Source organism: Podarcis erhardii (genome assembly GCF_964252035.2).
Source record: "Podarcis erhardii genome assembly, chromosome: 10".
Taxonomy (NCBI): Eukaryota; Metazoa; Chordata; class Lepidosauria; order Squamata; family Lacertidae; genus Podarcis; species Podarcis erhardii.
In genome coordinates, this window is record NC_138500.1 from 32,987,868 (window position 1) to 33,013,612 (window position 25,745).

The 25,745-nt window shown below is 44.5% G+C and overlaps 1 protein-coding gene across 3 annotated transcripts in view; it reads right to left on the bottom strand.

Annotated features, from left to right (window-relative positions):
* Window positions 1–25,745, bottom strand: part of TCF20 (transcription factor 20) — a 214,826-nt gene that overhangs the window by 165,122 nt on the left and 23,959 nt on the right. For 2 of the 3 annotated variants that reach the window (XM_081877580.1, XM_081877578.1), the window contains exon 2: window positions 5,116–5,181. The gene's annotated coding sequence lies outside the window, so the exon portion shown is untranslated. Of the gene's footprint in view, window positions 1–5,115; window positions 5,182–6,047; window positions 6,375–25,745 lie in introns of those variants that run through there. The other variant, XM_081877581.1, reaches the window with a different exon arrangement.

Consider the following 25,745-nt stretch of genomic DNA (forward strand, 5'->3'; position numbering starts at 1 on the left):
TATGTGTGTTGTGATGCAGTGCGTGTGTTGGGGGTGAGTTAACTGGCTCCCTCCATGTGTGGACAGCATGTGGGTGTCACATCAGCACAGTCCTTGATTGGTGGGCTTTGGAGGGATGCTGGGGGGGCGTGTCTTCCCTCTTTATGGCATTTGGGGATTTTCTGTGTTCTTCCTCATCAGGGATACAACAGCCATTTCAAAGGAATAGCAATGGTGTATCTCCTCACCCCATGTCATTAGATCTGTCCAAGTTGGATAAGTTGCCATGTTATTTTGTGGGGTAGGGGAGGTTTCAAACATGCCTTATTTTTTGTTCTCCACCTTCCCCACCACACCCCAAATAAACATTTTCCTTTGCTTAAAATTATCCATTTTGCTGTGCACTGTTCATAAGTTCTGGCCAGCCACCAGTCTAGTACAGTTCTTAGTGTTATCCTTGAGTAAATTAGACAGTGAAGGAGTGGAACTCCATTATTTAACAAAAATAGGGTGCACGGAACTCATGTATGTCAGTTTGATTTTTTTTTCTTTTCTTTTATAAGAAACTGGCCAGAAACAAGTCAGAAATATATATACATATACTGTATATAAGGACTTAAGGATGTTGAGGGAAGCTACGAGAAGACGATGCAGCAGTGGAGGAGGGACACATTACCATGGCAACAGAAGAGAGAGGGATTGTTTTAGCAAAATTAATTTCTATGCACAAGATTCATCTAGAGGCAAAGCCGCCCATCAAAAGGTAGGCCTGAACAGTAGTTTTGCAAATAATAGGTTTCAAGATCTATACAAGATATCAAGTGCAGTTGACTTTTTAGACTCCCAAGCTAAGCTACCATTCTCCTGGTTCTCTCCCCTCCCCCCCTCACAATCTTCACAATGCACAAAGCCCAACGATACAAGAAGACTGGTTAATTTCAAGGAAATGTTATTGAATCAGGAACATTTCAGCAGTTGAGCATTACAGACCAAGTTTGCTACTGAATGGCCATGAGCCACCCTCAGCAAGGGCTTGTTCAATGGCCTGGGGCACCTGAGAGCTTATTTGGTGGTGTTATCCTGATCCAAAAAACCTTGTTTACATTGGCATGGAATTCTGGTAGGATTTAGTCATGCCGCATTGCATTATTCTCTCTCACGCTACTCTGTGTATGTATGTGCAGTGAATTGTAAATTCCACCCACTTCTGAATGCTCAATATCACGATTGTGCTGCCATTTATTTCAGCGCTACTGTTTACTTTGCCAAAAATCCAGGGGTTGTTTTTTTACCTTTGAGATATTGGCTTGTAAAGATACAGAATTTCTCTCTCAATAAGGTGTCCCATTTACCAAGAAGAAGAAAAAGATATTAATTTCAAAACTGTCTGGAGACTTTTTGCACAATACTTCTATCCCATAGTTTACAGCAGCTTTTGCAGATAAGATCATATGCATACAGTTAATCCACTGCCACACTGCAAATAAACTGGCGTTATTAAGGCATTACATACTTCACACATCTGAAAAACCCCAGTCGATGCAGGTAATAAGACACTGTGCAGCGGAGAGTAAAGAAGGCTACCATGGGATATCCCGTCATGGTCACCCAAACAGGAAAGTGTTTCCAAAGGTCTACACCGTGGAAAAATTGATGAAAAATCACTAACAACTTTGAAATTGGCTTTAAACTGAAATGGTAAGATGATTTTAAGGAAACGAAAAGACCAAAGACCACATGCAAGGTTGCAACTCAACTGTATACTTATCTATTCCAGGTTAAAGGAGGTAAATTAAGATTCCCCTAATTACCTAGCTTGTTTGCTCACTAGGGCTAGGCGATATATTGATATATCATCCAAAACTGGTTTGAAGTTCACATCATGATAATTGTTTCGTAATATTTGAGCTGGCAATATATTATGAATCACAATGTGTGTAAGGGCTAGGCGATATCTGGTTTTCAACATCAAGATACCTTACCAGCTAAACACTGCAACATTATCACCACCTAAACCTCACAATATCTGCAGCTAAAAACTGCAATGTTATCAGCAGCTAAACACTGCAAGCTACCACAATGTCTGAAATAAGGATGGAACTACACAGAGGCAGACAGAACAATGTCCAGGCAACTGCTACTACTTAGGGGTCTAAAACAGATAAATGACCATATTATCAATAATCGCACACTCAGTTACACGACTGGAGGTGGCGGCAAGGCCTCACAGCAGTGACAAGGAGTGTTGGCAGCAGCCTGCAAGTCCTTGCAGAGGTGATGACAAGTGACAACAGTAATGGCATTGGCCTGCAAAGCCTCGCAGTGGTGACAGGATTTGGTGACAGGATTTGGCAGCAGAAGCAGCGGTGGCCTACGAGTCCTTGCGGCAGAAGCCTGCGGGGATTCGTGGCAGTGACAGCAGGTGATGGCAGTAGCAGCATCCTGTGAGACCTTGCGATGGCAATGGGAGATGGCAGGAATAGTAGTGGCAGCCTGCGAGGCCTCGTAGCAACACAAGCAATGGGGCTTGCGAGGCCTCGTTATGGTGGCAAGAAGTGGCAGCAGCCTGCAAGGCCTCTTGGAGGTAGTGGGAGGTGGTGAGAGAAACTGTGGCAGCCTGCCTCAGCAAGGCCTCACTGGCCATCTCTGCTTCTGCCACGATCTCCTGCTGCCACCACAAGGCCTCACAGGCCACCACTACTGCCACCACTATGACAAGGCCTTCCAGGCCGTTGCCACTTTTGCCACTGCCACAAGGCCTTGCAGGCCACTACTACTGCTGCCAAGACGACAAGGCTTCGCAGGCTGCTGATTATTGTGGCACCGTTGCCAGGCTGCCACTGCTGCCCCCCCCCAACCATTGTTTATTGTGCTGCAGCCATGCTGCTGCCACTTAGCAAGCCTGCTGGCAGTATGGCAGTCCCAGATTATTTGTATTCACTATGACTCATTAGCATCCTTTGGCCTGAATACCACCATTTGGTAGCCAAGCCCAAACCCAAAAGTCTCATTTGGATGCATTTTGGCTTGCCTGCTGCTGAAAGTGACCATGAGGTGATTGATAATCAGTTTTAGACCCTTAAGTAGTAGCAGTTGCCAGGACATTGTCCTGTTCGCCTCTGCATAGTTCCTTCCTTATTTCAGAAATCGTGATATATCAATATATTGCAATGTTTAGCTGGTTATATATCACGATGTTGAAAAAGTTATTGCCTGGCCCTTAGCTGTTTTCAGCTTCAGAATACCCACTTGATCATAGAAACAGAGTGATGTAGGGGGCTGTTATCTGAAGTTACCTGATCAAGCATACAATTACTAAAAGTACATCTCATGCTTAGAAGTTTGGGTTTGCACTTTCTATTGCACTAAAAAAAATAAACATTTCTGATGTTTTTGTAAGCCAAATTAGGGCAGACTGTATAACATTCTGTGATGTTTGTTTCTTTTACTTGTCTCTGTTGCTTTAAGATTGAAAACCCAGCTATTCAGTTCCATTAGCTTTCAGACAGCAGGTGCTCAGCTAGCTGATTTAGCAGCAGCCACTGTGAATTGTTGGATGCGATTTACTGACTGCAGTTCCCTACACCCCTCGATGCCACTTAAGGGACAGCAAAATAGGGTCGGAGGGAAATCTACAAGTGAGGAGATGGAGATACAGGGAAAATCTGGATGGGGAGTTATTAGATTAGCAAATGAGCCATACTTCTGCCTCTTTTTATCTCCAGACTTCCAGGAGACACATGTCACCAGTCATTTTCTACTGACCTGCACTTCCCTTTTTTAAACAGGAGTTACATAAGCAAGGCCAGGAGACCCTACCAATGGATCAGCTTTAAACTCTTTGCTAACAGATTTTATGTGAATCTTTATCTAGACACTCAGGAATCAATCCAGTGCCTTTTCTATTAAACTGAGCCAGAACCAGCAGCTCAAATTTGACAGGCAACCCAAAAGAAGGAACTCAGTTATGATACGCATAGCAGAGCTTGATGTATTTTAGTGTGTATGTTTTTCCAGAACCCAAAGGAGTTGCTATAGCAGCTGTGGAGCATGAGACTTTGAAATGTTGATCTACAAGGTGGCAAGAGACGAGGCTTTGCTGCATTTGTGCCTTAGTGTATAACTGTAAAAAGTAGGTCTTCGAGGGGCTGAAAGTCTGTTTCAAAACATTTTGGTTTATGCTTCATTCCATTTGAAATGCAGGTCTCATCCATGTTAACAGAATGTAACTGAAGAGTAAAGCGGCAACTTCAGGGAAGATTGGAAGAGGAGAAGAATTTTAATTGCGTCTGATTTTAAAAGCTTCTGCTTCCATATTTCTCTAGTTTAAATATGACCGACATAAATATTTTAATAAAGAAGCCTTAAGATTTCTGTGTCCTCAGTAATCAGTGAACAGCCACCTCACACACCATACCGCAACAAGTGCATGTTAGCCCAATTAATATAAGTACAGCAGGCCTCTGCTTCCAGTTTCAGTGCCCTGGTATATAGGCACCTGTAATAATGTGTATGCCATGCACACACATTACCTTTTGGTATGTATACGCTATATTGGGTTATAACCTTTTGAGCCTGAGAACTGCATTCCTTTGAAGGCAACCTTCTGGGGGACATATACCAGTGGTGGATGAAGACAGAGGCAAGAGTGGACAGAGCAACTAATGATCATCAATCTGTATTACAGCCCAAGACCAGACAACAGAAATAGCAATAAAAACACATGTAGAGCAACTAATGTCCATTTTATCTCTCTATGGTTGGCTTGTTTAAACACACTTGGACATCCCCTCTCTGTCCTCCATTCAGACAAGAGTTACTATCACTGTTCCAGGACACACTCCACCTAGGCAAACTACTAAAGGGGGTGAAAAACATGGCCAATGAGCAGCTTAGCTTGGGAGAGGAAGCCTTGCAGGAGGTGTGGTGTCAGCAGAGACCCAAGCATTAGATGGGAACATCTGAAGGTTCTCTATACCTAAGGTTCCTCACCTCTGAACTCTGTGAAGTGATCCCTGAAGCTCACAATAAATATCAATCCATCCTTCCAGCAGTCTAAAAAAATACTAGGAAAGGATAAGTCTTATATACACTTTGCATTATAAATATCCCCAACAAAAAATGTCAATTTCATACCTTATCCTCTGTGAAGAAGGGAAAAGTCCTTTGAGGATCATTGTCAAAACAGAGGTGGAGAAGTCACTAAAACAAAATAAGAAAGAACTTTTATGAGAGAGTTAATGCAAATTGTTAAGATGTGTCTATCGGGTTAAAAATACCTAAGCACCAGCAGAGGTTACATATTTCTATTATTTCATATATTTTAATCCCCCATTCTACTAGCCATGCAGTTCACTGTGCAGCCTCAGGCCAGTCACTCTCTCCCCTAGTCCCCTTCACTGGGTTATTCCGAGGATAAAATGGAGGCACTCCCATGCACGCTGAGCATCTTAAAGGAAAGATGGGGTTGGAGAATGAAAAAGAATGACAAGCAGATCCAAGCTCAGACCACAGCTCACTAGATGGCCGTAGGCAAGTCACTATCGCTACTACCAGATTTGAGAACTGATGAAAAATTGTAAAGCATATTGTACATTTAAAGAGTGTTGCAGGAAATGCAAATAGAAGTATGTCATGAAATCCAAACCAAATTGTATCCGATATCTTCCTCCTTATGCAAAATATATACAGTAGTCATGAAAAAGAGCTGTCACTCAGCCAACATAAAAGAAGGTCCCTTCCCTGAGATATGGAGCGTGTCACCTTGATTAAGCCCAGCGTTACTTGAATCAAGAGCCCCTTCATTATATGGTGAAGGCACAGGCAGCTGCATAAGAGCTGCTTATGCCAGATCAGACGAAGAGTCTCACAGTCCCACACTGTCTCCCATCCTTGCCTTAGGGCAGCTCACCAGTAGAGCAAGATGGGGGTAGCTGTCCCTTGTGGCTTGCTCCCAGCATCTGAGGTACACTGAATATGGATGTTGCATTTATGTCTGGCAGCTAATAGCCATTGATTTACCAGCTAAACCTGAGAGAACAAAAACATTCTGGCAAATAAATACCCACCTTGAACATCAGCTGCTGGGAAAGAGAAGCAACTGGATTCCTCCTTGCCAGCTCCTGACATTCGCATTATGCCTGGGTTCCTCCCCTCCTCCTTCCATGGATGTTTAGGAAACACTTAAAAACGAGCTACCCTCACTTCATTATCACCCGGCTTGGAAGGGGATTGTTTTGTTTTAATATGTGATCAATATCACTTCCCTTCCAAATCATATCGCCTTCCACCCAAGCTGTCAGCAAGTCAACAAGGGCTGACCTCTTCTGGCAGCTCTATTTAATCAGACCCTGAGAGGGAGCGAGAAAGAGACAGACAGACAGACAGACAGAGCCTGCCGTTGTTTGCACTTTCTCTCTGTCTCCCTTCTCTTTCCCTGACATGAGTTACGCAGCATTTCATTCTACAAAAGCCAATCTGATTCTCACTGTGCAAATTTCTCCACGGCGTCGCTCTGTCAGGGCATTTCAGCTCTGACCCGCAAATCTTCCCACATAACTCTTTCAGTGTATCTCTCGCTCAGCCTGGCACGTCTCCTGCCATGCTGCTCGCCTGGATTCCACAGTTCTATCAATACACTCTCAGGCATGACTGCAAGATTGCAATGCCCTGTTCTCGATTCTCTCCCAAGTTCGGTCAATTTCCTCCCCCTGGAGTAATAAGGTCTGCATCGCAAGATTTGTTTCAAAGAGTGTCCTCACGGGGAAAAATCCGACCACCAGGCTAATTTCATTTTCCACCTAAACAGCGTTTTAGCTGAAGAGGCAAGGACTGTACAGTGCATTCTAAACCACTGTTTACACAAATAAATGTAACCCCCTGCCTAGCCTATATTAAATGTGCCATCTCTGTCTCCTTTCTACCACTCAATTATGAAGTGGGGGATTATTTTCTTCCTAAAATATGCAGGAATTATTCTAGAAAATGGATATATTCTCTCCTGGTACAAACATTGTAGTATGAGGCAGACTCTCCCCTGATTTTCTTAGCCCATGGAACATTCTAGAAGAGAGCTATAGAAGTGGGTATAGGAACTTCCGAAATATCATCTATTTGGCTTCCTAACATGGTGCCCATTTTCTCTCACCAAGATTTTCAAAAGCAAGTTCCTGTTAGCAATTCTCGCTTGGCTAAGAAAACTAAATGTATGTGCCATACTAAGAACTCTGATGTGCCCCTTATATTAGATGGATAAACAAATGAAGCTACCGGTATATACATTAGTATAGCAAGAATATCTACTATTTCCCCCCTAACAAGGAGGAAAAGAATCATGGCACAGAAAAGCAGTATTTAATCAAGTCTCTTTACCTCAAGCACAGCCTCCCACTGCCTCCCACAGAGCGCAACCTGCAGCTCCCGCTGTCATTAAAAGACACTAAGATATTAAACAAGAATTAAGCCCAGAGAAGCATGCTGGTAGAAATATACAAACGGAGAGAGGGTGAAAGTGGAAAGAAAGGTTCCCCTCACCCCCGAATTATCTATAGTAAATACACGTTAAATAACCTGCTGGTGGGGGCTTTTTGGAAGGGTCAGGGAGAAATCTGTGCCTCCCTTAATAGGTCCATAGCAGGGGTAGTCAACCTAAGACCCAGGAGTCAGATGTGGCCCATTCACCTTCAAAATCCGGCTCGTGGACGGTCAGGGAATCAGCATGTTTTTACATGAGTAGAATGTGTCCTTTTATTTAAAATGCACCTCTGGGTTATTTGTGGAGCATAGGAATTCGTTCATTTCCCCCCCTTCAAAATATAGTCTAGCCCACCACATGGTCTGAGGGACGGTGGGCCGGCCCACGGCTGAAAAAGGTTGCTGACCCCTGGTCCATAGCCTTGCTCTGTGGCCTGGCTTTTGATATCTGTGTTTCCTAGCCTGATTCTTGTACTGCATAGGCCCTTGCCAAGCCCAGAAGTGCGAACATTGTTTCTCTTTTCTTTCCAAATACAACTCTCTCTACCTATAATAGAGGGGAACAGCGGGGGTCACTGTGTGCCTAGATTTTGGCATTTAAGGAGTCGAATTGCAGTTCTTGGCTTCCCAGGAATTAAGAGATCTGAAGGTTCTGCAAGGCCCTGTGTTTTTCTTTTAATCTTCCAGAGATCACCACCAGCTACTGGCTTTAATTCACTTAGTTGTTTTGACAGACCTGTACCCCATTGGGTGACCATCCCAAATCTCTCAGCTTAATCCTGCATACCTAAATATCCATGGGAGGGATATTTCCACTTCTTAAGCCATGTGACCCCCATGGGGAGTAGAGCTACACCCATGGATACTGACCTTGGACCTGCAGATTAGAACTCAGTACTCTTCACTCTCGCCCACGTCTAATTTCAAGCTGAACAAATTAAAAACAAAAGGTACTCCTCCAAAGGAAACCTAGCTATAGACTTTTGTGCAGTTCTTATATGAAGTTTCTGTTCAAAGGGGCCTTGAACTTGAAAAGCTTTGCAGGAGAGACAGTATAAAAGGAATAACATTTATTTAACCCCCCAGGGTGCTTCCACACCAGGCATTTAGTGAGAAACTGCAATGCTTCATTCACTCACATCTCGGTATGCCAACAGCATTTCCTGGGCCTAGTATATTGTATGTAGTTTGGGGGCCCTGCACACAAACACCCACCCACACAGCCATACACCCCCTGGTAATCTATTGGCAATAACTGTTGCTTATGTAAGTACGTATATTAGCATAGTCTACCTCACAGGGCTGTTGCAAAGATAAAAGGGGGAGGGGAGGCCACTGTACACAATCTTCGAGCTCCTGGAGGAAAAGGAAAATGCAAATATACATTGCCAGATACTCATTCACAGATCCTGTAAAGAAAAATAAGCATGCCAGAAAAGTAGCCCCACCACCACTTCAACTGCAATGAGTCATATTCCTGGTTATTATTATTATTATTATTATTATTATTATTATTATTATTTACCCGGCCTTCACCCTAAAGTGGATTACAACAGGGTGGATTACAACATTAAAACATATATTGAAAACAGTGTAAAACAAGGTGGGTCCTAAAAATATATACCTCAAGTGCCAGGGTAAAGATGTGTGTCTTCAGCGAAATACCAAAACAAAACAAAAAGGTTTGCCAACCCTGATCAATGACAACAAGCAAAAAAATCCTTTAAGTATGTGCAGTTTCATAACTCTGGTGTCTGAACTACCAACTCTCAGCCTAGCTTACATCATAGGGTTATTGTGAAAATAAGAAGAGGAGAAGGGGAAAACAATGTACACAGCCCTGAGTTCCTAAGAGGAAAAGCAAGATGCAAACAGGAAACAACAACAAGCAAGAGATACCCTAAAGCATGTGTGGTTTTTACAACTCACAGCAAACACACACTCATGAACAATACTTTTGCCATTCTTGATAAACAAAAAAGTATCCTTATGTTAAAATACAGTCTGTAGGATTTTTAACTTGCTGCAGCTGCAAGGTGTTTGATAATTTTATGGTTGTATCTGCAAGTTCATTTTGTATTTCTGTTTTTATGGTTACTTTATATTAATAAATAACAGCCCCATGACAAGCAGTAGTTGCTGTGTGGGAGAAATGGAAAACTTGGGGTCTACAAACTTATGCAACTTTTCATTTTCATCCTTGCTGCAGTCTTTAGGAGCCTACAGTTACATAGGAACAAGTTTCCTTTTTTTCCCTTTGTCCTTTTTGGTCTTCAGAGCAATCAGAGAGATGAGTAGCTGCTTCCAATCTCTTCTCAGAACACCTTATTAATTACAGGGCACCATGCCAAATCCCAAATCCCAAGACAGGGCAGTCTCAGATGCCATCCAGGAATTCATGCAAAGGCAGAAACGTGTTTGGTAGTAAACTAATACAGTACTACTGCCAGAACAGGCCAATGTCTGAAGAATTCTAGTTGACGGTAAATGGATTCTATCAGAGGAAAATGATGGGATGTTGTACTTGTTTCTTTGTCAGGGGGATATGTGGACTGAAGGCTTGTTTTTTTATTATTAATAGCACATAGCATCAGTAATTTAACAGGTATTAAGAGCTTAGCTATATCCCAATTCCGGAGACATGTTGGGTCTGGCTAATGACACAAATTTTAACTGTTGCAACAGGTTGTAGTCATGCAATTCTGTCTTTATTGCAATTTGCCTGTTGCAGTGGGTTCAGAGAGCTTGTCTCACAAAACCAACGTCCCTCTGATTATGCATTTCCCTGCATACATGGAAATGCCTCCAGAGTAAAACCACAAGAGCCTACAGCTGACAAGAGCTTGTTCAGCAGGTAAAGAGAAATGGTCAACTGAGCAGCTACTATTATAAACACAGGAACCTGAACTGATGTAGGCAAAAGGAGAAATGCCATGCCAGAGGACAGGAATCTGACACCAATGATTAAAGCAAATCTCTAGGAAATGTTTCCCGACAGTGAAGTCTATTAGATTGATGCATAGGCTCCCAAGGGATACAGTGGAAATCCCATCTCTCTGCTCAATTGAAGAGAGGAAGTGAGCAGTAAAAATCGCAGTGCAGGATACTAAGCAAAGAGCGAAATGGACAGTGCCTATCTGCTCAGATTTCAGTTAGCAGGCTGTGGTCTGTATCCATACTAATTTTAAAAAGCATGGCAAGTCCAAGATGAAGGTGGTAGTGAGTAGCTTTTATTGTCTATAATCTGAGAAGTGATCAAAGACATGTACCAAAATTATTTATAATTTGCTAGTGTCCATCTGTTGAAGAGAGGATAAGTGTTTGCCTCCATTCTTAGTTCACTGGTCATCAGTGCACAATATTAAAGACAGAAGGTTTTGAGTTTCTGTAACATACGTAGCCCTAACATTAAATATAGATTCACACATGCATGTTCATCACTTAATGACAGCAGAATCAAACAGAAGCCGCTCTGAAGCAAAGACAAAAATGAGTGAAAAATGGGATTGTGGTACAGTGGGGAACTGCCAAGTTTGTCAGCATATTTTTTCTCATGCCAGGTTTGGGATCACTCCTGGCCCCAACACAACTTTCCGCATAGAAAACTACGACTGTGTTTGGACATCACTATAAATTATTGTTTATTATAAACTATGGTTAATCATTATGAGAACAAGCCTAGACAAGCCTCACTTCTCTCTCATTTTTAAGCACGTCCATGAGGAACAGATTGGAAACTTTCACTCCTGTTTTGACTAACCACAGTTTGTATGTCCAAACCCAGACAAACTATGTTAGTCAATTGTTCTTTACTGAAATAAGCCAAACAGCGGTTCACAAAACCAGCTTGTTTCAATGAAACATAGTCAAGTTTTACCAACTTTTGATTGAAATTTAATGCTAAAATGTGGACAGTTGGAAGTGGAAGCAAAAGCTTTCAGTCTTTCTTGTGGCTGCCCTGGAAGAGAGGGGAGAGGGAAAGTACACAAGACTTTGGCTTGCATAGGCTAGTTTGCATAATGTCATGCCTGTGCCTGACTTAGAAGCAGGCATGAAGTTCTTGGAGGATGAACTGGATGAAGACCTTGAGGAGCAGGCAGGCCCTCCAACTCTGAGGATCTCCTTGAGGGGCCCTCTGGGTTGATACCTGCATACCCTACAACATTTATCTGAAATAGGGACATTCCATTCCATAATAATAACTTTAATATTTATACCCCATATTTCTAGCCCACCCATCTGATTGGGTTGCCCCAGCCACTCTGGGCAGCTTCCAACACATATAAAAGCACAATAAAACATTGAACATTAAATACTTTCCTATACAGGGCTGCCTTCAGATGGCTCAGGGATCAGATAACTCCATACACTCCTTACATTTCTCCAATGATAAATGGACATCCTAAAGAAAAGTGGGACATTCCGGGATCAAATCAGAAACTGGGACAGCTTCTCTAAATCAGGCACTGTCCCTGGAAAATAAGGACATTTGGAGGGTCTGTACCTGATGAAGAACCAGTGTTAGAAACTGAGATATGAAAGCTAGGAGCTAAATGGCACCTTAAACCTAGGTTACAGGCGCAACAATGGAATATTTAGGCACACTTTTTAAATAACAAGCATACAAAGCTGAAAATGAATGAACTGCAGCTAAAATATTATGATCATTTTTCACGTGCTCTAGTCCTTCCCCTGCCTACCCTCCTAATATTTTTCAGAGGGTCTCTTCTCCAGTATTCAGAGAGTAGCTAAAAGTGGGGAGGCAGAAAAGGGTCCTGCTTTCCTTCCACTCTGCAGTTTTAATCTGAAATCTTAGGCACAGTACTACACCCAGAGCTCAGAAACTGCTTGTGCTAATGAAATTCCCTGTCACAAAAAATGCGCCTAGAAAAATGGGAGTTTCAAACACTGTGAAGAACCCCTGGAACTTTCAGAGAAGGAGGTGGAGCTGCTCACCAGTGAGAGCAATGTCACCAAAAGCTTTGGGTCCAGGCTGAAGAGCAACAGCGCAGTATGCATGTACACACCCAGAGTCATTGGTCTGTTTGTAAGTACTTGTAAGGGGTCTATTGATGAGTAGTGTATCTCTGGTACTCCGTCACTGCCTGCAGCTGTGGTTAGTGTGTGATTTGTATTGTTTCCTAATAAAATATTTCAATTTAAATGCTCAGGTCATTGGAAAAACAAACATTTACATGTCATTAATACTATTTTTAGTTTTGCTTACTAAAGACAGGTCAAATAAACATGTTAAATCAGATCCCAATCCATTTAAGGCATTGGAAATGCAAAAATCCAGGAAATGTAATTATTCTTCCTCTTGTGTGGAGCAAGATAGCTCAGTTGGTTAGACCATGGTGCTGATAACGCCAAGGTTGCAGGTTCGATCCCTGTATGGACCAGCTGGATATTCCTGCATTGCAGGGGGTTGGACTAGATGATCCTCAGGGTCCCTTCCAACTCTACAGTGCTAAGTGCTAAGTGTTCACAACCCCCCCCCCCAAAATCCAGAAAACCTTCTTCTTCTCATGGCCATTAATGCAAAGCGCTCTACCAACAAACACTCCTAGCCTAGCAGGAATACAGATAGAAGGTATATAACATCAAAGAGTGGCAAAAGACAAATTAAAACTCTCTAAAAGTACACCTACACCCCCCACTCCCAACCATTTTTCTCCAGTGAGAATTTCAATGTAGCAGTGAAAATTCCTCCCCATGTCTAAGCCTCACCCCCCGCCTAAAAGATAAAGCTTTGAATGACATAGGATGGGGAGAGGTGTAGCTATTGGAAATGACCCAGTTGTTTTTAGTCACTTTCTGATGCTCTGTCTGTATTCCTGGCTCAGCATTTAGCCAGGTGTGCTAATGGGTGCAGGGGGCTTGGTATCCATGGCCATGAGATGTTATGTGGGTTGCAGCCCATTTACGTAGGGGTACAAAAGGGCACTTGGGAGTCCTTCTAGCTTAGCCCCGCCTCCCCCTTCCAGTTTGACTGTTTTGAGTAGTCATTACAATTTCTCCCAGCAGCTATTTTATAATTAAAAGCAAGGATTTATAAAAAGCAGATTAAAAGCCAGCAGTTTTCTGAGATACGCTCTGCTTGCAATTCCATTGAATCATGTGGCCCTGCAAAACAGAATTTCCATGCAACATGTCTCTTTTTCTCCCTAGGAATGTGGTGCTGTTTGTCCATACGACCGTTCCAAATTATTTACATCCTTACGTCACACGGTTCTGAGCAAATCACATTTCAGCAGGGCCAAACGCTTACTTAATTCGGAACTGTTTCTCTCTCAGCTGCTTCCATCCTAATGTGGATGCTGCCTGTTTGAAATGTCCCACCCACGGTGTACTGTTTTGGGAATCTCTGCAGGGAACTCTGGGACAGGTGCCCAGAAAGCCTCTGAACAGTCTAAAATTACTTTTAAGTCAACCAATGCTAATGTGAATGCAGAGCAAGCCCATAACAGTTTACACGAAGCCATCTGCGCTCAAGATGTGTCCACACAGCTGGTTGAGTCTCCTAGGCTGCCAAGGTTGGAGCTTGGCCTCATCCACACACCGGTGACAGTGTACCATGGATGGACCACTTGTTCCAGCAAGTTAGCTAATGGCTATCATTGTAGTTCCACAGGATCATAACCCACGCATAACCCAGGAAGGTGCTGCTAGGCCCTCAGCACCAGTGGGTGGTGATGCCTACAAAGCCATCAGCAAGGCTTTTCATTAGGTACAATTCAATGATACAATATGTCCTCAAGTAGTTGCTAAGAAATATAAATATGTACAAGAGAGAATAATCCTCAAAGAAGCTGAATAGTGGCTGCAATCCAAACCCACCTGCACAAAGTGGGATACACAATTGCTATGAGTAAGTGCTGTCTGGTCTGAGTTGTTGGGCTATGCACTGGATGTGTGGGGGAAGGGGGACATTCCTATATCTTCATTGCCAGAGGTTCCAGGTGAGTGGAAGAGACCTGTGATGGGAATTGATTGTGTTTTTAATCCTGAAGTCCTTTGTATGGGGGAAACTACAAAAGAAACAGCTGGCTGCCTGAATTTAAAAAGCATGGGGCTTGGCTCACTCTTTAATCAAAAGAGCCCCCAGCAGAGTTTAGAAACACAAGTATGTATAACATTTGTCTAGCACAGGAAAAAATAGGTTATTAGACCTTTAAATAACTCATTTTAGACACTTAAAATGTGCTGCTTTGTCTTTCCCATCTCAACCCCTTTCACAGTGAATAGACCATACACTTTAGTAAGTTTAAATGCTTTACTCACATAATATGAAGTTTCATTAATGCATCAGCCAACGCGACAGCAAAGTTAGCACAGGTAAAAACTTTTTGAGTACAAAATACAAAATCAGTTCCAAATGGGAGTCCGGGCTTGGAGTAGAGCCCAGGCATATCTGTCTGCTCACATGGTGTGAAGAAGAGAGAGAGAAAAAAGGAAACAGGACAACCTTTACCTCCTCCCTCCCCAAAGGTGGGGGAGCGTGACCCAGTGGAGCCTTCTCTAGCAAATTCAGGTCTATGGTCTTAGCCTCTTCAGGCATTAACTAACATATACTGCACGTGCATTCTTAGGTTTCACTGCACAAACTCCCACAACCTGCTTGTTGTACTTTGGGTCCAATAATTTACAATAATCACAACAGCACAGCTAAGTGTAATGGGCTTGTGCCTGTGGTAGATAGTGCCCAGGAGCCTGTGGGCTCTATCCCCTATTCCAGCCTTCCTCAGCCTCTTGCCCTGTGTGCTGGCTGGGGCAGATGGGGACACCAGGCTGCGAATGACAAATCATCATATATCAGCTTGGTTTAATGCAGTTCTGCCTTATACAGTGGTACCTCGAGTTACATACGCTTCAGGTTGCATATGCTTCAGGTTACAGACTCCACTAACCCAGAAATAGTGCTTCAGGTTAAGAACTTTGCTTCAGGATGAGAACAGAAATCCCGTGGCGGCGGCGCAGCGGCAGCAGGAGGACCCATTAGCTAAAGTGGTACCTCAGGTTAAGAACAGTTTCAGGTTAAGAATGGACCTCCAAAACGAATTAAGTTCTTAACCTGAGGTACCACTGTACTGTGGCTAGGATCCAAAGAACCATGTAGCTAGTTTTGTTCGCTCAGTAGGGCTTTGGAGCTGCACTTTTCAATAGCTTTGTCTACTGTCTGGCAAATCACAGAAAACCAGGTTAGAAATAGTTACTGAAACTCTCCTCAGTTTCGTGTTTTAACCTATACAGTCGCTTCTAGTGCCAGATGCTGTATGCCAGGTAGCTGCAGCCACAGACTCCCCCTGCCATCTCCACCTCCGTCTCTCCTTCACCTCCTCTGTGCTGAGGCCTTCTGTGCCATTGCTCTGTGGAAGGGACGCCTCCTCAGAGCAAGGCATTGTGGGGATGTGGCTCTGCAGTACACTTATTCCACTTCCACGTTGCAGAGAAATAAACCTTCAAAAGCCAAAACACAGGAGTAAATTATAAAGCCCACCTACAATTCAAGGTGTGGTGCAGCCAGCACGGCGCTTTCCGATGTTATTGGACTCCAGTTCCCATCAAACCCGGCCAGCATCGCCAGTCGCAAGACATTAAGGGAGTCGTAGTCCAATACCATCTGAATGGCATCACTTTGTCTACCCCTTAACAAATAGTCACAGCTGTAGCTAAGCTAGTATGCAATGAATTATTTTGAAAGTCTGCTTACACTCGGAAGTTATACTTGGTTCATTCCACCCCCACCCCTGCCGCTGCCTAATTTTAGGTGGACCATTAAAACATTTTTGTTCTGCACAGCTTTTGGCTGGCTATAAATGTCATTAACTCCACTCTGTTTTTTAATGCAGATTTTTTTCCTCTTGTTCTTAATCCATTTTTCGTATTACTTTAAAGTTAGCTATAAATTGACTTGAGCAACCTTTCGGCACCGAAAGGAAACTCTCATATCTATTTGAAGAGGAAGAGATATATGAATATCAACGCTTTAGTATTTATGACACCTAAACATGAACATGTACATTCTGAAAATTTGGAAGTAGTTTTAATAAAAATTACTCATGAGTTATGCCCCTCATCTTCATAAAGTGTCAGGCTCGTTTAGCTTGTACACTGTCTGCTTAAAGTAAAACAAAAATGTGCCCACCTACATCCCATTGTCAAATGCTAAAGGGTAGGGGGAAATATAGGAGCAGTTTTAAAAAAACTAAAAAAAACACCCCACAACTCTCAAGTCACTTCACTAGAATAGGAGGCAGAACTGAATAGAGGGTGGGGACTGAGAAGAGATGGCGTACAACTCAAACCAAGAGTATTGCAGGGGCATTTGGCACTAATTATATACATCTAAAATATTTGCTACTGGGAAGGGATTTACAATAACCCAGTTTCTTCATAGTCTTTTCAAAAACAGAATTAGCTGCCCACTTTAGTCCCTAAAGTAAAGCAAATATATGAGAAACTCTGGAATTATTTGTGTGAGTTTATCAAAGGTGAAAGTTCCAGACTAGAAGTTCCTGAAAGCCTCCTCAAGAACAGATGCAAGGCAGTGAAAACAGACTCTCCATGCAATCCTTTCTCCATACCCCTCTGTTGGGCAAATGCATGCTACAGAATATATTGTCCAAGTTCCAAGACAAGGAATTCACAAAACCCATTCCAGCTCTGGACCACAAGCAGAACCCCATTTCCACCCCCTTTACAGTGGACCCTCTAGTTATGTACTGCTCTGGATACGTAAATTATGGATTACGAAAGTGGCAAACCCGGAAGTGTATACTTCCGGGTTTCGCCATGCAAGCATGCGCACAAGCGCTCTGCGCACTTCGCACATGCGCAGAAGCACTCTGCGTGCTACGTGCGTGTGCAGAAGCAGCACCTCTGCCTACAGGCTTTTTGGGTTGCAGATGGATTCACTGAACAAATTTAATTCGTATCCGGAGGGTCCACTGTATTTGAAATTACCTTTTAACTGTTAATAAAATATGTGAATTTACAGGAATGGCACAATACATTCTACTTGAAATGCCAGACATCCGTCTTGTACAAAGCCACCACTCTTGGGACCAAAGCCCAGAGGCAGAGCGCATGCCTTGCATGCAGGAGGGCCCCAAGTTCAATTCCTCATTATCTCCAGTTAAAAGGAGCTTGGGTGGAGGACCCACAAAAGACCTCTGGGTAGGACTTTTGAGACCTACTGTCACTCACGGAAGACTGTACTAAGCTAAACGACAATCTAGTTTAGCAACAAGCAGGCTTCAAAAGTAATAGTTCTTTTAACTGCACAACATTTTTGGGCTGATACATCAGGTATACAGATATGCAATTGTTAATACAGTGGTACCTTGGTTCTCAAATTTAATCCATTCCAGAAGTCTGTTCCAAAACCAAAGCGTTCCAAAACCAAGGTGCGCTTTCCCATAGAAATTAATGGAAAATGGATTAGTCCATTCCAAACTTTTTAAAAGAACCCCTAAAACAGCAACTTAACATGAATTTTACTATCTAATGAGACCACTGATCCATAAAATGAAAGCGATAAACAATGTACTGTATTCACACAATCTATCAATCAGTAGCTGAACTGGGTTCCACACAGTCACAAAAACAAAAAAAGAGAGCTGCAAATATAAAAAGGCAAAAAAATATAGCAAAAACAGACAGACCTCAGCGTAACACTCAAATTGGAAGCGTAACACTCAAATCAGAAGCATAACACTCAAAACGGAGCACGTTTGGCTTCCGAAAAACGTTCGCAAACTGGAACACTTACTTCCGGGTTTGCAGTGTTTGGGTTCCAAGTTGTTTGAGTACCAAGGCATTTGAGAACCAAGGTACCACTGTACAGGCGCCTCCCCATTTACGTGCAATCAACTTGCACATGACCATGTATATGCACAGCACCGGGAAAGAAAGAAATAATTAGAATCATAACCAGAAATGGCAGGAGAGAGCTGGAGAGTTCTTGTGGCTCGCAAGCAGACTCTTCCCAGAGCCCGAAGTGTGGGTGGAGGAAGCCCCAAATCTCAGTGGGACTTTGTTTAGGCTGCTCAACCTCCCCACAGGTAGCACACCAGCAGCACTTGCTTTCCTACATGTCCTGTATGCTCCGGCCAGCCCCAGAACTTCACATCTGGATATTTAGAGAGAAAACTGGAGAGCAGGGGGAAATAGGCATTTAGAGGTTTTTTTAGAGGGTCTCCCTGCTTTACGTGATTTCACTTATGCATGAGGGGCCCCAGAACATAACCTCCTGCATAAGTATATTTCTATTGGTGAAACTGTTGTCCTCCTTGAGTCTAGTGCTTGAATTGTGGCCCTTTTCCTTTTTTTTTTTTTAAAAAAAAAGCAAGCTAAGGGGACAGTCACAAAGGAAAAGTGAGGCAGGGCCCCTCTGGCCCACCTGTAATTTGAGCACTGCTTAAGCCTAATGGATGAGATGGAATAGAAATGTAATAACTAAATATAACCTGCCAGGTGACAGGCATACCCACATGTCTTTCCTCACTGCTTTAGCAGAAACATTTAGAAATTCCACTAAGACCTGCTCTGGCATACATCTTAATTAACAATCTAAAGCAAAGGGTGAACAATGAAGTCCAAAATATGCTGATAACACAAAGCTGTTCATTACAGTAGAGTCCAAAGCAGTCTCTGAAAGAGTTGCAGAAAGATCTCGCATAATTGGATTACTGAACAACACAATGAGCACATGAAATTTAATGTTGATAAGTGAAAAATAGTGCATGTTGGGGAGGGAAATAATCTGCTCTCTGTGGTTGGATTTTTGAATAACTTGGGAAAGCGATTTTGAAGGCATTGTATATAGACCATTGAAAACACCACTTCAGCATACAGCAGCCATTACTAAGGCAACGAATGTTACAGATAGTTACAAAAGCAATGGAAATGGTTAGGGCACATCTAAAAATCATTGTGTGTCTAGCTGGACCTTGAGGACTTTGTTCTCTTTCTATTGAAGGAAGGGAGAGTTTAGCTCTGTCGCAATATAGATAGCAATATAGATTGCCTGAGCAGCTTTGGCTTTAGATTCCAATAAAGATTGCTTAAGCAGGTTTGGCTTGTGACACAGGTCAAGTAAAGAATAAGCGAAGCCACGTAGGCCCAAAAGACAGGGAAATGGGTGAGGAACTTGCTTAACGTGATTATCCTTCTAAGGTAAGATGCTAGGTTGGCGATTGGTGATTGGTGGAGAAAGGTGTACCTACAGTATAAGAATGCCTGCCAAATGCCATGTATTTGCGGCCAGTCTTTGAGAAGTGATTCCACTGGTTGTCTCTGCGCAGATCTCAATAAACTATTTTCTCCGAAGAACTCTGGTCCCTGGTGAGTTGTCTCCTCTGAGGTCCTGGGGAAGCGGGCAAATGAGCCTTGGCTCAGGGTCCTTATAATATAATAAGGCTTCAGATTTGGGGGCTCGTCCGGGATCCGCCCCTCCCCCCAGGACCAGAGGCCAGGCTCAACCGTGGTGAACAGCTTGGTTCGGCGTCTGCGGTTCTGGCGCGCACCCTGCCATTTTGTAGGGGGAACCGGCCACATCGTTCCGGAGTGGAGACACCCGGTTGAGGGGGAAAATAGAACGGCCGTGACAGGAAAACCCGCTGCGGGACAAGGTAAGCCCAGTGGTTTATTAAGGGGCTTGAGGTCTGATCAACCTCACCTGGCCGTGGCAATAAGGTGCCGCCAGTAGACAAAGGCAGAACAGGAAAAAGGGAAAGGGGTCGGGCTGTGTTGTATGTGGTGTGTGAAAGTCTCCTCTAGTGAAAGGAAGAATGTATGAGTGATCGGGGCTTAGCGTCCCCATGGTCAAGCGTATGTAGGTCTGTGCATTTTTTGGCAGCGCGAGCTCGACCAAATCACAGTCTGAAGTGTGTGGAACGTGACTGATTGTCATTTTTGTACTAGGAGCGGAGGAGACTAATGACATGGGGTCTGGAGGGAGTAAATGTACCCCTCTACAGTGTTTTCTCAATAATTGGAAGGCTGCTATGAAGGATGATGATTGGGGTTTTAAATTGAAGAAGGAAAGATTAAGAACTTTGTGTGAGGTCGATTGGCCCACCCAAAGGGCAAATTGGCCGCCAGAGGGCACCTTCGATTTGGCCTTAATCAATCCCTTATGGCAGAACATCCTCAGAATCCACCCCGACCAAATCCCATATATTTCAACTTGGAAGAGAAATGTGGAGAAAAACCCCCCATGGTTACAAGGGTGTCGAGGGAGTATAAGCCAGGAAAAAGTTTGCGCCATTCAAACTGTTCGGCCCAAACCCCCGGTCCTGGTTGATAATTCTGAAGATGATGATCTTCTGAGGCCACCACCATACGCCCCTCCAAGAACAGTTCCCAACCCAGAACCCGAAGAAGGGGACCCAGGTGATGTGCCCGCAGGAGGGGGAGGAGCAGTACCTAAGACGCCACATCTAAGGCCAGAGGATAAGAGGGATAAGGAGAGAGAAAAGGAAGAGGAAGAAGAGGAAGAGTTTTTAGAAAAGTTAAGGAAAGTCAATGTCCAAGGAAGAAAGTGGACTCCTGTAGATGAGGATAGGGTACGTAGATATGTGGAACCATTCGCCACAGCAGTAGATGTAAGTCCACATTTGGTGGACATAGCAAGTTGCAAGTCAGAGAAATGGAAGACAAGGCAAAAGAAATGGTTGGACGCGGCTGCCCGCGCGGCCACTCATTATAAAAGGCAGAGACAGGAACCAGAACAATTGAAGTCAGGCGTGGCAATTATGCCACTGCGGAGGGTTTATGACCCACCAGGAGCAAATGGAGAGCCGGCACCCCGTACTTATACCATCCAGCACATACCATTCACCACTGCAGATGTGTGCAATTGGAAGAATCAGAACCCTAGTTTTGAGGAAGACCCTGCAAGAATAATCAAGTTATTTGAGGGCATTTTTAAAACCTACAAGCCTACTTATGATGATATACAGTACCTCTTGGACTCCCTTTTAACCACTGAGGAGGTCCGAAAGGTTCACACAGGAGCCAGAGAATATCTGAGAACCCAGGCAAATACTGAAGCACAGATAGAGGGTCTATACCCCCGCACCACCCCTAATTGGGACTACCAAACGGTGGGAGGCATCACCACTTTGGAAACTTACCAAAGGACTGTACTAGAAGGAATAAAAAGAGCAGCCAAGCGCCCCATTAATATGGCCAAAATAGCAGAGGTTGTTCAGAAGCCAGAGGAACCCCCTGGTGTCTTCTTGGAAAGACTGAAGGAAGCTTACCGGAGACATACTCCCCTAAATCCAGATGATGAGGCCCAAGCGCAGATCATAAAGTCAGCCTTTGTGGCTCAGGCAGCGCCCGATATTCGCCGAAAAATTCAAAAGACTGAAGGGTTTATGGGACACCGGTTAGAATGGATGTTAGATGTAGCCCAAACTACCTACAATCAAAGGGAGGAAGAAGCCCAGAAGAAAAAGGAGAAATACCAGGCTAAGAAATTGATGGCTCTAAGGGGAGTGGGGCCTCCCAAAGGTACTGCTACCCAAGGCAGGGGCAGGGGACGCCTAGGACGGAACCAGTGCGCCATCTGCCGGCAAGAAGGCCATTGGAAAAATGAATGTCCCCAGGCAGTGAAAAGGGATCAACCTCGCGGGGCCCCACCAGCGCAACAAATGCCCCAACCAGGCCGCCCCTGGACACCAGGAAACCAGGGACCCAGGCAGCACCAGGGACCATGGAGGCCACCCCGTCAGCAGAGCGCCATGGCTGTGAGAGAGGAAGAAGATATTTATTAGGATAGACCGGGCCCAGCTGATGTCGGTCCCCGTGAGCCCATGGTCAGAATACAAGCAGGGGACCACCTTATTCCATTTATGGTTGATACAGGAGCAGCCCATTCTGTTCTTCCACACCCCATATCCAAACCCACCTTTAAGACTGTAAGCATAATTGGGGCTACAGGAAAAGCTCAAAAGGCTCCTTTTTTACAAGCAATCAACTGCAAGTTGGGAGGACAAGTTGTACAGCACAAGTTTTTATATATCCCAGAGTGTCCAATCCCCTTGTTGGGACGTGACATGTTGGCTAAGTTACAGGCCCAAATCACCTTCAGCCCGACGGGACAAGCAGTCATGTCTACTGGGCCCACCGGAGATTTGACCTTAGAAGTACCCCTAAGAGAACATTGGCGGCTTATGATGGTGAAAGAAGAGGAGGGGGAAATACCTTGGCAGATTCAAAATCAAGTCAATCCAAAAGTATGGGCAGAGGATAATCCCCCGGGTATGGCCAAAAATATACCTCCTATTGTGGTGAAAGTGAAGCCTTTCGCCAACCCAGTAGCAGTAAACCAGTACCCTATACCGAAGACAGCAGCAGAAGGTGTGTGGATCCACCTGGAGAGGCTCCTTCGCCATGGGATCTTAAGGCCGTGCCAGTCACAGTGGAATACACCACTGCTTCCAGTAAAGAAGGAAGATGGAAGCTATCGTCCAGTTCAGGACCTGCGGCTTGTAAACGAGGCCATAGAGACCCTCCACCCAAATGTGCCAAATCCCTACACGTTATTAAGCCTCATTCCACCCACGGCTAAGTATTTTACAGTACTAGATTTAAAGGATGCCTTCTTCTGCTGCCGGTTGGCAGGGGATAGCCAGCTTTATTTTGCTTTCCAATGGACTGATCCAGGAACAGGAACAAAGAGGCAGTACACCTGGACCAGGCTCCCTCAAGGGTTCAAAAACTCTCCAACACTCTTTGGTGTTGCTTTGGCCACGGATTTGGCCAGCTTCCCCACGAGCCCTGACAACGTCCTTCTACAGTATGTAGATGATCTTTTGCTGGCGTGTTCAGACAAAAAGACATGCTTAGAGACTACAAAAAACCTACTGAACCACCTCGCCGAAGCAGGATACCGGGTGTCGCGGAAAAAGGCCCAAATTTGCCAGCCAACTGTAAGATATTTAGGGTTTGACATCACTCATCAGCGGCGAACCCTCAGAGAAGAGCGGAAACAGACCATTCTACAGATCCCTGAACCTAAAACCAGAAAGGAACTCCGAGGTTTCTTAGGATCTACAGGATTCTGCAGGATATGGATCCCCAATTACAGTGTCATTGCTCGCCCGTTGCATGAATCTACTAGAGGAACGGAAAGGGATCCTTTTATATGGGGCGAGGAGCAGCGGCAGGCCTTCTATGAGCTGAAAGAAGCCTTGCAACGAGCTCCAGCTCTGGGAATACCTAACCCTGAGAAACCCTTCACCCTGTTTGTAGATGAGTACCAGGGCACAGCAAGAGGAGTTCTGTGCCAAAAACTTGGAAGTTGGCAGCAGCCTGTAGCATATTTATCTGAAAAGCTGGCCCCAACTGAACAAGGGCTCCCACCTTGCATGAGAGCTGTAGTAGCTGTAGCCACCCTCTTAACCAAAGCAGATAAATTTACCTTTGGACAAGACACGACCTGTGTCACCCCTCACTCCGTGCCGGCCTTGCTTGATATGAAGGGAACATATTTTCTGTCTCAAGCCAAAATGAGGAAGTGCCAGATGCTGCTACAGCATCCACGGCTGAAGTTTAAGGTAACAGATGCTCTCAATCCAGCCACCCTGTTACCAGTGGGAAAAGATGATCAGCCTAATCACAGTTGCCTGCAAGTCATGGATGAAGTTTATTCCAGCCGCCCTGACCTTAAGGATGAAGCTAATCCCCAGTGGACTTCGTGGTTCGTGGATGGAAGTAGCTTTGTGGAGAATGGACAGAGGAAGGCAGGATATGCAATTGTAGCCCTGGAAGAAACCATCATAGAAGCTGAACCACTCCCACCTGGAACTTCAGCACAGTTGGCTGAGATTATTGCTCTCACACGTGCCCTGCTATTGGCAGAAGGAGAGAACATCAACATATATACCGATTCCAAGTATGCCTTCCTCACACTCCATGCGCATGGAGCACTCTGGAAGGAAAGAGGACTGCTGACCTCCCGAGGTATGGGAGTGGCACACCCAGAAGCCCTACTGGAATTGCTGGACGCGGTATGGAAACCCAAGCAGGTGGCAGTCATCCACTGCTATGGACACCGCACAGGGCCAAGCGAGGAAGCATGTGGAAACCGATTGGCTGATCGTATAGCGAAAGAAGCAGCCCAAAGGGGCAGCCTAAACCGGTCACAGTTAGTGGCCCCATTAATACCGGAAGCCATCCTTGAACCCTGTATAAAACCAAGATACACCCCAGCTGAGGAGGACACTATTAATGTAGAGGGGTTGGAAAAATCTGAGGAAGGATGGTACATTACGCCAGACAAGCGTGTGTGGATACCAGCAGCTCTTTCTTCCCATTTTGTCCACAAATACCACGCCACTACCCATGTGGGCCCTGATGCAATGGCCAAACAGCTTGAGAGATGCTTTTATATCGCCAATTTATACCAATTAGCAAGTCAGGCTTGCAGAAGATGCACCTTATGTCAGAAGAACAACCCACGAACTGGTCAATTGGGCCCACCTGGAGTACAACACTCAGGAACCGCGCCTATGGAAGACCTTGTGGTAGATTTCACTGAACTCCCGCGGTGTGGATTATACCATTATTTGTTGGTGGCAGTGTGCACCTACACTGGATGGGTAGAAGCCTGGCCCACCAAGACTGAGCGGTCAACTGAGGTTACTAGATGTCTGCTGCGAGAAATCATTCCGCGGTATGGTTTACCTCGCTCCGTAGGATCTGATAATGGGCCAGCCTTTGTACACAAAGTGTTACAGGAATTAGCAAAGATATTGCAGATAAATTGGAAGTTGCATACTGCTTATAGGCCCCAGAGCTCGGGTAAAGTAGAGCGCATGAACAGGACTTTGAAAAATCAGCTAGCTAAACTGACTCAGGAGACAGGCTCAAACTGGGTGGCGATGTTGCCCCTTGCCTTGTTGAGAGTTCGCAGCCTGCCCTCCAAGAGAACTCATTTGTCTCCCTTTGAGCTTATGTTCGGCAGGCCGGTGCCTTATGTGCGTATGATATCCCCTGTTCCTGCTCAGGATGTGGAGATAAATAACTATGTACAGTCACTCTCCCGAGTTCTCCTTTCTCTCAACAGGTGGACCCAAGCTCGCACCCCTTGTGTGCTAGTCGAGCCTCTACATCGATACGAGCCTGGTGACGAGGTGTGGATAAAGGATTGGTCCCAAGCTCCTTTACAACCAACTTGGAAGGGACCATACACCGTTCTGTTGTCTACACCAACTGCAGTTAAAGTAGCAGGCGTCACCCCGTGGGTCCACCACACACGTGCCAAGCGAGCTACATCT